Source organism: Canis lupus, chromosome 22 (assembly GCF_003254725.2).
Source record: "Canis lupus dingo isolate Sandy chromosome 22, ASM325472v2, whole genome shotgun sequence".
Classification (NCBI taxonomy): Eukaryota; Metazoa; Chordata; class Mammalia; order Carnivora; family Canidae; genus Canis; species Canis lupus.
In genome coordinates, this window is record NC_064264.1 from 38,897,274 (window position 1) to 38,904,031 (window position 6,758).

Genomic DNA, 6,758 nt, shown 5'->3' on the forward strand with positions numbered 1-6,758 from the left:
GATAGAATACTCAGAAAGATATTGTCTCATTAGTGAAACAAAATGGTCCTAGACAAACAAGGATTACAAGTAAGCCTAACATTATGAAATTAAATTTAAATAACATAATTGTATCCCAGAACAAGGCTCTAGAGTATTTATAGGGTACAATTTATCCAGTACTCAAAAAACTAAAATTGAAAATAACTGTCATTCAATCAAAAATACCACGCATGCAAAGAAACAGAAAAATGTTACTGTTAACGAGGTTAAAAAAAAAATCAAAGGCACAGAAATGACATAAATGATACAATTATTAGAAAAAAGCATTTAAACAAGTATTATAAACTCTATTTCTTGTACTCAAAAAGGAAAAGGAATATATTATATAGGAATATAGAAAATATAATAAAAGAACTGTCACATTTCTAGATATGACAAATAGACTGGATGGGGCAGTAGTGGGCTAAGTTGTGGCTCCCAAAATGATAGGTCCACATTCTAATCCTTGGACCCCATGAATGTTCTTTCATTTTTAAAAAAAATAAGTAATGTCAGTTACGTCTTTGCAGATGTAGTTAAGGATCTTGAGATGAGGGAGTCATCCTATATCATCCTGGATGTACGAAATCCAATGACAAGTGTCCTTATAAGAGATACACAGAGGAGGAGGTGGCATGAAGAACCAGAGATGTAGTCACAAGCCAAAGAATGCCCACAACTACCCAAGACTGAGAGAGGAAAGGAATAATTCTCCCGTAGAATCTCCAGGGACAGCAAGGCCCTGCTGACAACCATGATTTTTAGATTCTGGTCTTTAGAACTGTGGCAGAATAAAAATCTGCTGTTTTAAGCCACTTGGTGATATTTTATTACAGCAGCCTAAGAAAACTAATACAGGTGTCAGCAGGAGATTATATACTGGAGAAAAAAAAAATCTTAGTGACAGCAATAGAAATCTCCCAAAATGAAACAAATACAAAATGGAACAAAACAAAACAAACAAAAAACAAAAGAGGAGAGCACCAGTGACTTCACAGAAAACTCCAGGTAAGCTACTCTGAGGATTTCTTTGGATCCTGCAGAAGTAGTTTTGCATATGTGGAATTTAGTGATGATGTCAGAGGTAATTCCACATACTTCCTCAGCCCAAGATGCCACCTCTGGAAAGAAAATAATTTTATTTCTAAATTTAAATTATAAATTATTATAAACAGAATGGGAACATAAGCAATCTCCTAATAACAGAACCAAAAAAATATAGAACAAAAAATTAAGAAGAAAATAAACCTATAGATCATTATTCCTATTCAATGTAGATGCACCAATTCTCAGCAAAATATGAAGATAGTGAGTGTAGAAATATATTGCTAAGAATAAAAGCATTTATATATTTTGATATGCAGGAATAATGCATTCTGAATTGATGCATTTTTTCCAGCCAATATTTAAAAGTAAAGAGGTGTACTCAGGATCCAGAATTTGTAAAATTAATAGTTTTAGTACCTCACTGGGGACATTTAACATGTAGTGACTTTATTTGTGATGATGGTGTGATCACTGCATTCACACCATCAGTGTAAATGTCAGCACTATGGAAAAGGCAAATAATGTCCTAGTATTCTTTTTTTTTTTTTTTTTGTCCTAGTATTCTTACGAAAGTAAGACCTCACACCTTTTTTAAAGATTTAATATTTCCTTTGGGCAGAAACACTTATCTGAAGCATGGTAATTTAATCAGACTTACTTTAGTTTGTTTTTAATCCCCTACCTTCTGATGAAAATATTTGCATTTTAATATAGCAGTTTTAATGTTACTCTCTTTAAATATTTTAAACAATTTTTTTAAACATCTGATATATTTATCTGCCTAGGCAACATTATACTAAGTGATCCTGGTAAGCTGATGCTTCTTATGATGAAAAACTATGCATTTTTTTCTAATGGCTAATAATTAAAATGAGAGAGTGTTTTTGTTGTTGTTGTTGTTGTTGTTGTTTTTATTGTTGTTACATGCACTGAGAAAGGAATACTTATACTTTTATAAAGGTGTCATGGTACAATAATGGGAAAAGACCCTTGCAGAAAAAACAATAGCGATTAGGCCATAATATATAACAGCTACTTTTGGTAGAAGTGTTCTGAGAACTTGTCAGCCCAACATGATTATTTAAGTTCCCCAATGGACTGAAGAGTATCACAGCTCAATTCAAAGCCAGCTGTGTCAAGCCCTTCAGACTTGCTTCTCATTTAACAACTAAAGTTATCTAAATTGGTCTATTCCCACTTGCCACAATTGATGGTCAGAAAGCGTGTTTTGGCTCTTCCTTTTCTCTTTTAATAGCTGCATTCATCAAACATTTATTGCATCTACTATTTACTAGGCACTTTGCTAGGCACTAGGGATGAAGAAATCAAATAAGACTTTGTCCCTGACTGTGAAGGGCTTGTAAACTAATTTACACGTCTAAATATGAGTTCTGAGCCCCTTAACCCTATGGTTCCTCTCAAGATAAAAAGGGATTGATTATTTTCTATCACCAAATTCATCATAAGACCACTTTTGGGAAACATAAGGTTAATCTTGGAGTCTAGCAGCTAATAATTAGCCACCACATATTGCATATTTTCTATGTACCAGACATTATGCTAAGTACTTTACATTTTAAAAAATATTTTACTAAAAAATATTTTACTTTGTATTTATAATAATTTCTGAGAGACAATCGAACCTCTTGGTTTGCATCAGTGGAAACAGACTTAGCAAAGAAAAGTAATTTTCTCGAAGTGACCAACACACGGACGGCAAGTGCAGTCCAACTCCCTCCTGTTCTGCATAGTGCAGGTTTACCCCCTTCTATTCTTCTGCCTTGCTACACTGTTACTCAGAGACAAACCCCTTATGGTGATGAGAGTTAAGCCACCTCTAAAATATTCCGAGAAATCGTGAAGATTTATTTTTTTAAAGATTTTATTTATTTATTTATTCATGAGACACACACAGAGAGAGAGGTAGAGACACAGGCAGAGGCAGAAGCAGGCTCCATGCAGGGAGCCGGATGTGGGACTGGATCCGGGGTCTCCAGGACCATGCCCTGGGTGGAAGGCGGTGCTAAACTGCTGAACCACCAGGGCTGTCCTAATCCTTAACTCAATGTGCACCAGGAATGGGGAAGAGGGAAAGTTAGGAGAAGCAAGTTTGTTATTGTGATTGAAGCCAAGCAAGTGTTGGAGCTACTAAGAATCTTATCAGAAGTGGATGGAGTATAGCTGACATCATAACACATGTTGTTTACAATCACTAGACTTCCTATATTCCCCACATATATATGCATTTGGAAATAATTTGAAACTAAAGATTACATTGAAACTTGGAAAATCACAATTTTGTCTGACTTCAACCTATTCTTCAATCGGATTGCAAGATAGATAAAAATATCATGAAATCTTGCTTATTTTTTCTTTGCTGGTTTCTATCTTTGTTTTTTTTTTTAAGATTTTATTTATTTATTCATGAGAGACAGAGAGAGAGAAGCAGAGACATAGGCAGATGGAGAAGCAGGCTCCTCACAGGGAGTTCAATGTGGGACTCGATCCCGGAACTCCAGGATCATGCCCTGAGCCAAAGACAGATACTCAACCGCTGAGCCACACAGGCATCCCTATCTTTCGGTTTTTTGTTTGGTTGGTTTTTATCTTTTTGTGATCAGAGGCCACTGAGAAAACTGTGCTTTGTAGGAATGACATTCAACCAAAATCCTACAAATTGTGATCTGTGGGGGCTTTATTCACAATATTAATAATGACTAATTCAATCGTCACTCTTTTTCTTTTTTTAAGATTTTATTTATTTATTCATGAGAGACATACAGAGAGAGAAAGAGGCAGAGACACAGGCAGAGGGAGAAGCAGGCTCCATGCAGGGAGCCTGATGTGGACTTGATCCTGGGACTCCAGGATCATGCCCTGGCCCAAAGGCAGTGCTAAACCACAGAGCCTCCTAGGGATCCCAATCTTTACTCTTTTTAATCAGTTTCACCTGGTTTATTTTCCTCGTGCTTCATAAACCAGGCCTTGATTTTTTTTTCTTCTGCCTTATTTATACAGTTCTCTGTGTCTGTCTCTCCATTCCCTCCCTCTCTCTCTCTTTGCTAAATATCTGTTCTACAGGCCACACCGTCTCTGGGCTGATCCGCGGTGGACGTTTTGAGGGCAGCTGACCCGCAGCCTGAGCGCCCCGCACCGCCCCCCGTGGAAGCCTGAGCCGGCCGTGGAGCTTTCTCTCCCTTTGTCTCATAACCATGTCCACCAACGAGAATGCTAATTCACCAGCTGCCCGCCTTAACAGATTCAAGAACAAGGGGAAAGACAGTACGGAAATGAGGCGGCGCCGAATAGAAGTTAATGTGGAGCTGAGGAAAGCGAAGAAGGATGATCAGATGCTGAAAAGGAGAAATGTAAGCTCATTTCCTGATGACGCTACCTCTCCACTGCAGGAAAACCGCAACAACCAGGGCACTGTAAATTGGTCTGTTGATGACATTGTCAAAGGTATAAATAGCAACAATTTGGAAAGCCAGCTCCAGGCTACTCAAGCTGCTAGGAAACTACTTTCTAGGGAAAAACAGCCCCCCATAGACAACACAATCCGGGCTGGTTTGATTCCAAAATTTGTGTCCTTCTTGGGCAGAACTGATTGTAGTCCTATTCAGTTTGAATCTGCTTGGGCCCTCACTAACATTGCTTCTGGGACATCAGAACAGACCAAGGCTGTGGTCGATGGAGGTGCTATTCCAGCATTCATTTCTCTGTTGGCATCTTCCCATGCCCACATCAGTGAACAAGCTGTATGGGCTCTAGGAAACATTTGCAGGTGATGGTTCAGTTTTTCGAGACTTGGTTATCAAGTATGGTGCAGTTGACCCACTGTTGGCTCTCCTTGCAGTTCCTGATATGTCATCTTTAGCATGTGGTTACTTACGTAACCTTACTTGGACACTCTCAAACCTTTGTCGCAACAAGAATCCAGCACCCCCGTTAGATGCTGTTGAGCAGATTCTTCCTACCTTAGTTCGTCTCCTGCATCATGATGATCCAGAAGTATTAGCAGATACCTGCTGGGCCATTTCCTACCTTACTGATGGTCCAAATGAACGGAATGAAATGGTTGTGAAAACAGGAGTTGTGCCCCAACTTGTGAAGCTTTTAGGAGCTACTGAATTACCCATTGTGACTCCTGCACTAAGAGCCATAGGAAATATTGTCACTGGGACAGATGAACAGACTCAGGTTGTAATAGATGCAGGAGCACTTGCTGTCTTTCCTAGCCTGCTAACGAACCCCAAAGCTAATATTCAGAGGGAAGCTACATGGACGATGTCAAACATCACAGCTGGTCGCCAGGACCAGATACAGCAAGTTGTGAATCATGGATTAGTCCCATTCCTCGTTGGTGTTCTCTCTAAGGCAGACTTTAAGACACAAAAGGAAGCTGTATGGGCTGTGACCAACTATACAAGTGGTGGAACAGTTGAACAGATTGTATACCTCGTTCATTGTGGCATAATAGAACCATTGATGAACCTCTTAACTGCAAAAGATACCAAAATTATTCTGGTTATTCTAGATGCCATTTCAAACATCTTTCAGGCTGCTGAGAAACTAGGTGAAACTGAGAAACTTAGTATAATGATTGAAGAATGTGGGGGTTTGGACAAAATTGAAGCTCTACAAAACCATGAAAATGAGTCTGTGTACAAAGCTTCATTAAACTTGATTGAGAAGTATTTCTCTGTAGAGGAAGAGGAAGATCAGAATGTTGTGCCCGAAACTACCTCTGAAGGCTATACATTCCAAGTTCAGGATGGCACTCCTGGGACCTTTAACTTTTAGATTGTACAGCTGAGACAGAAAGTTGTTTGTTGTGTACTGTTTGGTAGAAGTTTGTCTTACTGTTTCTCTACTAAGAACTCTTTTTAAATGTGTTTTGTTATTGTAGCACTTTTTACAACGAAACTATACTTGACCAGTTCTGAACTGTACAAACTGTATGAAGCTCCTCCTCTCAGTGGGTTGCTTATTTCTATGTGGAATCTTCTATCTTACAGTGTCCTGTAAATAAAGATTAAATTCCACCCTTTTCTTTAAAAAAAAAAAAAATATCTGTTCTACAAACTATTTAATGGCCAACTCAAGATAAACCTGACCTCTGATGTCTTCTCTCATCTATGAGGACTCTGACTGCGTTCTTCCCTAGTTTACATCTAATATCACATTCTCGAAACCTTTTCATTTTCTTTGAAGCCTAAAGTTATTTCATATGTGTGTATTTGATCCACGCAAATAAATGAATTCTTTTTGATATCTACTATCTTAGGCTGCTTTATTCAGTCAATGAAAATTCAATAGATTCTTAGAAGTACTGTTTGCAAAAAATGATTTAAAAAAAAGAACAACAAAATACTTATCCACTTTAATAACTATCCAACATGGTCCCAAATGTTCCGCTGTCTTTATTATGTTCTCATTCAATTTAGTAAAATTGCACTTTATCTACCTCACTTTATAGTTTATAAACTAAAACAGGTTTACACATGTTATTTTTATTTATCTTAACTAAATTTCTGGAAAGTAACACAGGTAGATGTATTTTTTCAGTTGCATAGTTTATAGGACCAAAATTAAAAAAAAAAAAAGTCAATTGACTTCTCCAGACTCATAGTTTTTGAGTTATAAAAATGACACAAGAAATCAAATCTCCCAATGTCATGCCTAGCCAA

At 37.6% G+C, this 6,758-nt stretch overlaps 1 pseudogene; it reads left to right on the plus strand.

Moving 5' to 3' along the window:
* The first annotated feature begins 4,151 nt into the window (after positions 1-4,151).
* On the plus strand, positions 4,152-6,113 carry LOC112655982 (importin subunit alpha-1-like; annotated as a pseudogene).
* The last annotated feature ends 645 nt before the right edge of the window (positions 6,114-6,758 follow it).